We start from the raw sequence: 12,688 nt of genomic DNA on the forward strand, positions 1-12,688 counted from the left end.
CTCTATTATCCCCGCCACCCTAGTACTGTTGTTACATATGATAGATGGATCGATCGACCTTATGATAATACGAAAGTGCACAATTAACGATCCAAATTCCATAAAAGAAAAATGTATATGCTTATGATGAAAAAAGAGAAATGTTTATGATAAAATGATGAATGATATGGATTGATGAAAATGAAAAATGTTTATGTTTAAGTCTATGAATCTTCATGAAAATGTTATTTTACGTAAAAGTATTTTCAATGTTGCATGTGATTTTTATACGTATTATTTGTTATCAAGAATATGTTGTGTTGAGTCTTTAGACTTACTAGGTGTGATCGATGCAGGTGATTATGATAATAATGATAATAGAGGTCTTGATTGTTGACTTTGCTAGACTGAAGGTGCACATAACCTGAGGACCAGCCTTCTATTTTTCTGCACTCATGATTTACGTTTATGATTTATGTTAAAGATTTTACGACTTTTTATTTAGGCTTTTGAGAGGTTGATAGTATGTGTTACACTTTTCAAATTATTGCTTTTTAGGTTTGGTAAAACGTTTGACGATTTGAACTATTTCTTTGATTTTTCAAATATTAGTTGGTTGGTTTTATTTTAAAATGATGTCAAAATATTTTTATGTGCATGTGTATATTCGGCCGATTCAATAGTAAGTGGTTTTTTTTAAAAAATTAAAATTTCTAGTACTTTTAAAATAAAACGAGTAGTGAACGTTTCAGTTTTAATATTAGAAACAATACAAAAACTTTCCAGACGGCCACATTGTTGAAGCCTATAAATACAATATCTTGAAATCAAATACAAGCTTTGGAAGAGGATTCAAAGCATGAGCAGTCTACATGAAGAAATGAACTAGAAGGAGAGCAAATCCAATGTGTGAGGATACATTTGAGATAGAAATACATTGTAAATGATTAAATCTTCACAGACAATCACTCACACATATGCATAAGAATTGAACTTCAAAGTTTAGTCGAGTGAATGTTCAAACAAAGACATTAAATATTGTGTTTGTACTTTTGGAATAAGAGACGTTAAAAATTATGTGGATTTTGAGGTTGCGGCCTGCAATCGAGAATATGCTAGGAGCTTCGATTAGGTAATGGATAAGTCCTAAGTCGAAATGGGTTTTTATAAGAAGTTGTAAATCAAAGTCTTCTAGAGGATCCTTCACTAGAGAAAGAAGGGGTGACGTAACAGTTGTTAAAATCTGAATATCCACAAACAAATTCGTACATATTTATTTATTGCAATTATTTACTTGCTATTGTTTTTAAGATTCATTGTTGAAGTATTTTTGTTCTTCAAATATCAAAAATATTGCATACCAAGTGTTTGATAAAATGTTTCAATCAAATTTTTTTACTCATTCAACTTGCATATCTTTTAAATACTTTACAAAATATTTAATTGGTTTCTACGAAGGATTATTTTGAGTGTCTTCTGCTTGATTTGAAAATCAATCTCGATTTAATTTATCGGTGTTCAATATTTCAAGAATTGAGCTATTGTAGCTCAACGATTATCCACAATCTATCCTATCACAATTTCAGATGAGATTATCTCGAATAATAGTGATGAAATTTGGAGTACTTTTCTTCTGGACCACATAAATCTTAATCGAGTATTTACAAAATCCTTTTTTATAATAGATTTTTATCGATTTTTATGGAATCTCACATATATACAAACAAAATTATACATATTTATGTAGATTTTTTACAAATTTTTATAGACTTTTGTAAATTTTTTCATAGAATTTTGTGGATTTGTTCCTTTGATTATTACTTAGTAATTTGTATTTATTTCTTTGATCTAATAATTATTTGACATAAATAACATCTTAAGTTTGAAACATTTTTTATTTATTAATGTAACTAAATTTATTTATTTAAAATTTAATTAATTTAATCTTTATATGTATGTATATGGGTTTGTGTGTATAATAGTAAATTTTTTAAAATGTCTAACTCTATTAAATTTGTAAACTTTTATTTGAATTAAAAAGATTTAAAAATATTATTTATCATTGTGCAGAAATAAGTTTTGATAAAAATATGATTGTTACCTATTAAAAAATCTACAAAATTATTTATCACTTTCAATCATATTTTGCCAATAAAATTTATGATTTTCCTATATGAAGTGAAATAATTTTATTAAAAAAATTCATAATTATAATTTAAACCTTGTAGAATTTCAAGATTAGAAGTTATAAAATGAAGAGGTATAAAATGTATTTTTTAAAACAACAAAAAATATAAATTGTTTTATAAATTATATCATAAAATTTATTTATAAATTATTTCTTAAAAATCTTAATTTTTATTTTATATTTTATCATGTTTATTGCACAACTATTCAACTATTTAAGAATTAAGCGGTATTATTGTTTTTTTAATCTCATATATATATATATATATATATATTATAGTAAAAATTTTGGAATTTATTTGGTGATTTTTAATTTATGATATATATTATATATATATCATAAATTAAAAATCACCAAATAAATTCCAAAATTTTTACTATAATAGAAATTTGGTTTTGATTTCATACTAATGTAAAATATGATGAGCAATTGGCTGAAAAAATGAAAAAAATGTAGAGAAAAATAGATAATGTATATAGAGATACATTTTGAAGTAGAGAGAGAATGAGACGAGAGAAGAGAATATGAGAAAATAAAAAATAGTTTATGTGAGGGTTAGTGTGAGGACCCGGACGCTAATTCATCTTCTTCGATCATCATTAGGATTAATTGGGAATAATTAAATAAACTAGGTCATAAATTTTTTTTTTTAAATTTTGAACACTCTATAAACAAGTGTACAAAGTTCTATAACAAGTTAGGTCCTATCTCATTCAAATTACAAGATCAAGTTTAATATCTAGAACATGATCCAAAGTACAAGTCTTGTACAAATGAAAGTCATAACAAACTAAGGTTCAACAACTACATATCAAGTGTTGAAAACCAGTTCTACATCTAGGCCCGGATCTCCACTCTAATCTCGATCTCTCAAGCTCTTCTTGACCCTGATCCAGTCTCACCTGTTGTCATGCACACATACAAACACAACAACAGCCGGATAACTCCGGTGAGAAATATATTCTCAATATAAACAACGTATACATGTATTTCATATAAACATATATGAAATCATATAACATATGTAAAACAATATGCATCGTAGTCTACGAAAGCATAAATCGATACAAAGCAATAAATCAAACTCCTTAACTCATAATCTTGACTCGACTCTTATCTAGGGATCCCGGTTGAATAAGAACGCAACAGTCTCCCACCTACTCTTCCCAGTTAGATGGTGGTACGTTCTTATTCCCAGACATTGGCTCTCTATATCGAATCTCTACAATAGGAGTCGATCTACTCCTAAGCACATTGATATACACCAAATGTCCAGTGACCTGGCACCTCTGCCAAAGACTCAATACATGCTTTGCTATAAATCAATAGACTAAGCATATCAATCTCATGAATTGCAAACAACAAAGCAATTACAATGAAGTATGTGGTTTTGAGAAACTCAAGCTATCTCTTACTCGAGTCGTATCTTCCCGGTTTAACATTGTTTTATACCTTTCCTTTCTCGGAGTTTGGCTTTGTTCTGTCTTTGAAATCTTCAATACCAATCTGGCATGACATTCGCAAATTACAATATCAGTATTCAACTCAAATCAAGACATGATTTGATCAATCTCAATCTAATTCTGTTTCGACGGCATAACATAGCAATCTCGATATATCCCGGCAACTCAATATCAACAGATACAAATCATAACTCATAATCGATAACAAACACAATTTGATATTCTCAAAATCTGTATAATCTCAATCAAACCAAATTTGGAAAATGATAACAATTTCATACGGTGTCCGTTCTTCGATCCAGTTTCGATTATACGATTACTAAAATCTCAAGAATACATGATATAGATCAAATCATGATTCCTTCAATACCATATTTTCAAACCATACAAGTAAGTAGTAAAACTTACGTCCTTTTGAAGTTCCTCTCGAGAGGAGCACAAAACTCAACTCGGATTGAAAATCTGACGGCCGGATCTTGCACAATCAAAAATTTAAAATCTAAGAAAAGTTGAAGCCTTTTCCATGGAGTCTCGGTCTCTTCCTGAGATTTCTGAATTGCAATGAAGGAATGTTTATCATATAAATGCATGGAAAATACATGTGGCTCAATCTACATACTGCACGTCTCGCGCATATGCGCGACCATCACCGGCGCATATGCGCGAGACTCTCTGTCTCGGCAAATGATGAATTCACCATCTCATGCCGGCGCATATGCGCGAGACCTACTGTCTCTGCGCTTGAACCATAAATCTTGTTCGCGCATCTCGCGCATATGCGCGCTCTTCTCGCGCATATGCGCGAGACCTACTGTCTCGGCACTCGGGCAATTCACATGCTCACGCATATGCTCGCCTAGTCTCGCGCATATGCGCGAGGTCTTCTGCCTCGGTACTTGCTTCTCGCGCATATGTGCGCCTCGTCTCCGCGCCTGTGCGCGATACCTACTGGATTTCACTACTACAATCCTCATGCCTTTCCCAAATCTGGTCTCGGAGTGGTCCTTCTATAATCACATCAATTTATAAATAAATAATCTCAGATTAACAGGACAAAATCTCGGACATTACAATTCTCCCCCTCTAAGATCTGATTTCGTCCCCGAAATCACAGGCAATCAAATCACATACAAGAAGGAGATATACAGAAGCTAAATAAGAAAACTCACATCAATGAAATAACTCTGAAAACTTATGTCTCATATCTGATTCAGTTTCCCGGGTAGCTTCTTCAATGCCATGACGACTCCCTTGAATTTTCACAAGTGGAATAGTTTTCGTTCTGAGTTGCTTTTCTTTACGATCTAGAATCTGGATCGGTTTCTCAAAATAACTCAGAGTTTCATCAAGTTCTGCCTCGTCTGGCTGAAGAACATGAGAAGCATCAGGAAGATATTTCCGCAGCATAGATACATGAAAGATATCATGTATACCAGATAGAGAAGGAGGAATAGCGAGTCGATAGGCACGAGTACCTGTCTTCTCCAGAATCTCACAAGGCCCAATATAGCGAGGAGATAATTTTCCTTTCTTGCCAAATCTGACAATGCCTCTGAAAGGAGAAATCTTCAAAAATACTCTGTCTCCTTGCTCAAATTCTAACGGTCGACATCGAATGTTTGCATATTTGGCCTGTCTGTCTTGAGCTGTCTTCATTCTCTACTGAATCAGTTTCACTTTCTCAGTCATTTCTCGAATCATATCAGGCCCAAGTTCAGGTACCTTAGATATTTCATCACAGTAAAGAGAGGATCTGCACTTCTTGCCGTACAACGCTTCAAACGGAGTCATCTCTATACTCGTCTGATAGCTGTTGTTGTACGAAAATTCACAAAGTGGCAACGAATCTTGCCAACTCGTGCCAAAATCTAGCACTAAAGCTCTAAGCATATCCTCCAATGTCTGGATAGTCCACTCTGACTGTCCGTCTGTCTGAGGATGATATGCAGTACTTAGATGTAATTTTGTACCTAGAGCTTGTTGTAAATTGTGCCAAAAGTGTGAAGTAAATCGAGGATCACGATCTGATACGATAGACTTCGGCACACCATGCAATCTGACCACTTCTCTGACATAAATCTCTGCCATCTGGTCGTGTCTGTATGTCATTCTGTAAGGAATAAAACATGCTGTTGGCAATTCAAACATTAGATCAATCTGTCAATAACGTCCCAAATCCCATCGCAACCTCTGGAGGATCGTGGTAGCTTCGTAACAAAATCCATGGAAATGTGATCCCATTTCCATTCTGGAATAGATAAGCTATGTAACAGACCTCCTGGTTTCTTCTTTTCTGCTTTCACCTATTGGCAATTCAAACATTTGGATACAAAATCTGCAATGTCTGCTTTCATCTGTTTCCAACAAAACTGTTTCTTCAGATCATTGTACATCTTTCTGCCACCAAGATGAATACTCAAACGACTACAGTGTGCTTCGGTCAAAATCTTCTGTTTCAAGTCTGAAACATCTGGCACAACAAGTCAATTATTCACATATAATACATCATCACGAACCTGATATTCTGATTGATGCCCTGATATGACCATCAAAATCGAGTTCTGAACATTCTGATCAACTTTCTGTGCTTCTTTAATTCGAAAAATCAACTCTGGTTCAACTTGAATAGTATACAATCTCAAAGGTTGATAATCTGTCTCAAATACTAATCCAGAAAGACAGCAATCTTCAATCAAATTCAAAACACCAATCGTCGATAAGGATAAAGAACATACCTTTCGACTCAGTGCATCAGCTGCTGCATTTGATTTCCCGGATAATATTTGATTTCACAATCAAAATCTTTCAATAAATCAAGCCATCTACTGTTGTCTCATATTCAATTCAGACTGTGAAAATAAATATTTCAAACTCTTGTGATCAGAATAGATTTCGAATTTCTCACTGTATAGGTAGTGACGCCAAATCTTCAATGCAAATACGATGGCAGCCAATTCAAGATCATGAATCGGGTAGCGAGTCTCATGTGGTTTCAATTGTCTTGAAGCATAAGCAATAACATGTCATCGCTGCATTAAAACACAACATATTCCTCTATGAGAAGCATCACAATAAACAACAAAATCACCAGTACCTGACGGAATAGTCAACACAGGAGCACTGGTTAATCTCTTATTCAACTCCAGAAAACTGGATTCACAAGCTTCTGACCAAACAAATGGGGCATTCTTCTGGGTCAGTTGAGTTATCGGCTTCGCAATACTGGAAAAATATTTAATGAATCGACGATAGTAGCCTGCTAGACCCATAAAACTGCGTATATCTGGCACTGATGTTGGTCTAGACCAACTGATCACGGCCTCAACTTTGCTAGGATCAACAGAAATACCATCTCCAGATATAATGTGTCCCAAAAATATCACTTGTTTCAGCCAAAACTCACATTTAGACAGCTTAGCATACAATTTCTCAGTTCTCAGAATTTTCAATACAGTTCTCAAATGCTCAGCATGATCAATCATATTCTTTGAATAAATCAGAATATCATCAATAAAGATAATCACAAAGTCATCAAGATATCTCTGAAATATACGGTTCATCAAACCCATAAATACAGCTGGAGCATTCGTTAAACCAAACGGCATGACTATAAACTCATAGTGGCCATACCTGGTTCTGAAAGCTGTCTTCGATATATCAGAATCTATGACTCTCAGCTGATGATATCCAGATCTCAGATCGATCTTGGAATAAACAGAAGAACCCTGCAACTGATCAAATAAATCATCGATACGAGGCAAAGGATATTTATTCTTTATCGTAGCCTTGTTCAGTTGCCGATAGTCAATACAGAGTCTCATTGAACCGTCTTTCTTTCTAACAAACAATACTGGAGCACCCCAAGGAGAAACACTTGGTCTGATGTAACCCTTGGCCAGTAGATCTTCTAGCTGTTCTTTCAATTCTTTCAATTCAATCGATGCCATTCTGTATGGAGTTTTAGAAATAGGAACAGTACCTGGTATCGATTCAATGCTGAAGTCTATTTCTCGAATTGGAGGCACACCCGGAATCTCATCTGGAAAGACATCAGCAAACTCACATACCACTAGCAAATCTGCCAATGACGGGCTCGATTTCAGTACATCTACTGAATACACAAGGAATCTCTCTGCTCCTTTCTGTAATAATCGAGTCATAGACAACACAGATATCAAAGGAATTCGATCTCTGGAAACCTTACCGTAAAATTTCCATTCATCAACCATCTCAGGTCTGAATCTTACAATTTTCTGGAAACAATCTACGGTAGCTCTGTACTTGATCAGCATATCAATATCGATAATGCAGTCAAAATCAGACAAACCGAGTACAATACAATCTAACTCAATCTCATTCCCATCATACTGCAGTATACAATGTTTAACAGACTTCACTGATATAAGACCTCTCCCCAAAGGTGAAGAGACAGATATTACAGTAGATAATGACAAAACAGGCAAATCATGTATCAATGCAAATCAGTTCAGATATAAAAGTATGGGATGCACCCGTATCAATCAATACATAAGCAGAGTAACCACAAAGAGAACAGTTACCTGCAACAACATCATCAGGTGCTTCCTGGGCCTGTTCTTCAGTCAATGCAAACACTCTGGCCTGCTGTCTCGGAGGTTGGCTAACAGCCTGGCTTCCTCCTGGCCTTGGCTGTGACTGAGTAGTAGGTGGCTGGAAAGAGTGAACAGTAGATGATCGTCTATCAGTCTGAGCCACTGATCCAGATGATTCTGCTCCCTGGGATCGTTGAGAACCTCTCTGTGGACAGACTCTGGCAAAATGTCCTTGCTATCGACAGATATTGCAAATACCAAACACTCATTGGCATTGCTCTGTGGGATGTCTCCTGCCAAGTTCTGCAATAGACCCCTGTATAACTATGGCTCTGTCGTGAACCACTGGAGCTAGATGAACTACTACCAGACTTCTTAAACTGTTTTCCTTGGGCTTTCAAATAATCTTTCTTTCCACTGCTGCTACCACCACTATCAAATCTAGGAGGTGGTTGGTGGAATCGAGCTGAGGGTTGTTGCTGCTTCGGTGGCTGGGCAACATACGAAGCTCCTTTCTGCCTGATTAGGCCCGCTTCTGCTCCTTTTGCTCTATTCAAAGCATCAGCAAAATTATTCGGTCGTCCTGCATTTACCAGTGTAAAGATCTCAGGATTCATCCCATTAATGAACTGATCACCAACTGCTTCATCATTCTCAGCAACATGAGGAGCAAATCGTAACAAGGTAGAGAATTCGGCCACATATTCTTCAATGTTCAAATGACCATGTCTTAGATTAGCAAACTCTGCACCCTTGTCTTTTCTGTACGATACTGGGAAGAATCGTTGATAGAATTCTGTTTTAAAAATCTTCAAAATAATAACTGTACCTCGATGCTCCAAAGCCCTCTTGGTTGTGAGCCACCAATTCTTTGCAACGTCATGCAATTGATGCCCAATCAATCTAACTCTTCGCTCATCTGTGTAGTCATGGGAATCAAACAGCATCTCAATATCATCAAGCCAACTCTCACAGTCAATATAATTCTCAGTGCCCTTAACATTGGCGGTTTGAACGACTGAAATCTCTTCAGCAGTGTTTCCATGGGTGTCACTGTAACATCCATCGGATTATTTGAGGTACTACCCTGTTCTGGGATTCTTCGAGGAGGCATATTTGATTATCAAAAGGGTTAGTAATCAAATATAAAAAATCTGTCTCAGTCCTCCTCTGATCATCATACCTCTTATCAAGAATCGGTTTTGATTCATTCTTTCAATAATACACGTTTCCAATCAAATCAGATAATCAGGTAACCATGTATTTTAAAAGGCAATGAAACATGCTGTCATACTGTGATGCTAGCATTACCAAAATCAGGAAAGAAAACTCAATCTACCCCGCTCACTCGCTTCTATCTCAGTCTAAGGAAAGTACGGCTACAGCTATGATACCACCTGGTGTGGGGACCCGGACTGCTAATTCATCTTCTTCGATCATCATTAGGATTAATTGGGAACAATTAAATAAATTGGTCATAAATTTTTTTTTTAAAATGTTGAACACTCTATAAACAAGTGTACAAATTTCTATAACAAGTTAGGTCCCATCTCATTCAAATTACAAGATCAAGTTTAATATCTAGAACATGATCCAAAGTACAAGTCTTGTACAAATGAAAGTCATAACAAACTAAGGTTCAACAACTACATATCAAGTGTTGAAAACCAGTTCTACATCTAGGCCCGGATCTCCACTCTAATCTCGATCTCTCAAGCTCTTCTTGACCCTGATCCAGTCTCACCTGTTGTCATGCACACATACAAACACAACAACAGCCGGATAACTCCGGTGAGAAATATATTCCCAATATAAACAACGTATACATGTATTTCATATAAACATATATGAAATCATATAACATATGTAAAACAATATGCATCGTAGTCTACGAAAGCATAAATCGATACAAAGCAATAAATCAAACTCCTTAACTCATAATCTTGACTCGACTCTTATCTAGGGATCCCGGTTGAATAAGAACGCAACAGTCTCCCACCTACTCTTCCCAGTTAGATGGTGGTACGTTCTTATTCCCAGACATTGGCTCTCTATATCGAATCTCTACAATAGGAGTCGATCTACTCCTAAGCACATTGATATACACCAAATGTCCAGTGACCTGGCACCTCTGCCAAAGACTCAATACATGCTTTGCTATAAATCAATAGACTAAGCATATCAATCTCATGAATTGCAAACATCAAAGCAATTACAATAAAGTATGTGATTTTGGGAAACTCAAGCTATCTCTTACTTCGAGTCGTATCTTCTCGGTTTAACATTGTTTTATACCTTTCTTTTCTCGGAGTTTGGCTTTGTTCTTTCTTTGAAATTTTCAATACCAATCTGGCATGACATTCGCGAATTACAATATCAGTATTCAACTCAAATCAAGACATGATTTGATCAATCTCAATCTAATTCTGTTTCGACGGCATAACATCGCAATCTCGATATATCCCGGCAACTCAATATCAACAGATACAAATCATAACTCATAATTGATAACAAACACAATTTGATATTCTCAAAATCTTTATAATCTCAATCAAACCAATCTGGAAAATGATAAAAATTTCATACGGTGTCCGTTCTTCGATCCAGTTTCGATTATACGATTACTAAAATCTCAAGAATACATGATATAGATCAAATCATGATTCCTTCAATACCATATTTTCAAACCATACAGGAAAGTAGTAAAACTTACGTCCTTTTGAAGTTCCTGTCGAGAGGAGCACAAAACTCAACTCGGATTGAAAATCTGACATCCGGATCTTGCACAATCAAAAATTTAAAATCTAAGAAAAGTTGAAGCCTTTTCCATGGAGTCTCGGTCTCTTCCTGGGATTTCTGAATTGCAATGAAGGAATGTTTATCATATAAATGCATGGCAAATACATGTGGCTCAATCTACATACTGCACGTCTCGCGCATATGCGCGACCATCACCGGCACATATGCGCGAGACTCTCTGTCTAGGAAAATGATGAATTCACCATCTCGCGCATATGCGCGTCCCATGCCGGCGCATATGCGCAAGATCTACTGTATCTGCGCTTGAACCATAAATCTTTCTCGCGCATATGCGCGCCTCTTCTTGCGCATATGCGCGAGACCTACTGTCTCGGCACTCGGGCAATTCACATGCTCGCGCATATGCGCGCCTAGTCTCGCGCATATACGCGAGATCTTCTGCCTCGGAACTTGCTTCTCGCGCATATGCGCGCCTCTTCTCCGCGCCCGTGCGCGATACCTACTGGGTTTCACTACTACAATCCTCATGCCTTTCCCAAATCTGGTCTCGGAGTAGGTCCTTCTATAATTACATCAATTTATAAATAAATAATCTCAGATTAACAGGACAAAATCTCGAGCATTACAGTTAGAAGTTTCAAAAATCTATCAAAATTTTTGGGTTCTATCAAATATAATTTTTGATATCTCATAGTTGTACTTTAGACTAATGTTTAATGCTAATAAATTTCACGAAGTTATTGAAAGACTATTGAAATTTTGAATACCTCTAAACTTTTGTAAAGTTTTTAAAAGTCAAGGTTGAATATAATTTGACTTTTTGAAACTCTATAAAAATATATTCTGAATACCGCTATGCTTCTGTAGTGCTGTGATCATATTAAAGTTTTGAGGGAGATGAAGACTCTATTAAATTTTTCTAACATTTGAACTGTTCTTAATAGTTTTTAAGTTGTTAAGAAATATTATTGAACAACTAGATTTGTTGGACCACTAAAAGTGAGTAAGTACGGAACATTAAGATTTGACTATTGATGAACTATATTTTACAGTTTAACACGAAATGATTTCAAAAAAGATCTACAACAATGTAAATAGCGTTATAAAATAACACAAGTATTTTTGTGGATGTTCGAAGTTAAAACTCATGTGTCATTCCTTCTTCCACTTATGAATGTTTCCACTAATTCTTTCTACCACGTCTTGTAACAACCCACTCCAGTTAGGATTCATCGTTGCCTAGATTAAAGCTTTTAGTTATCAATATAAAAATCTAGGATGTTTAAGAACCATCGGTTCACTAGGCAACAATACAAAAACCAACGATCGATTTGACAGCTTGAGTTGGTGTAGCAAAAAAAGATCAATAATGTTATGATATAAACTGATAAGTGTGTGCTTAACTGAGCATTTTGTGATTGAAAGATTAGGTGTGCTCGAAAATCTTGAAAGATGCATGCTTGAGATATATTCATTGATGGATTCCATAGTTTTCTTCTCTTCAAAGTTATGCATATTTATAGTTGAAAAGCTCCAATGTTCTGATTTGTTTTTCAACAATCATCTGTACTATTACCTGACAAAATGGGCATTTTGCTTTCATTCGTTATACGTATCATTAAATGATCATTAATGTTCTTTGTGCTTTTGTGACTTTAAGTTTTCTTTTCATAAAGCTGAGACACCTCGTCCGAAATATGTAACTTTCTGTCATTCGAGAGTTGTTA

The sequence above is a fragment of the Primulina tabacum genome, chromosome 5 (assembly GCF_025594145.1).
Source record: "Primulina tabacum isolate GXHZ01 chromosome 5, ASM2559414v2, whole genome shotgun sequence".
In the NCBI taxonomy this organism is placed as follows: domain Eukaryota; kingdom Viridiplantae; phylum Streptophyta; class Magnoliopsida; order Lamiales; family Gesneriaceae; genus Primulina; species Primulina tabacum.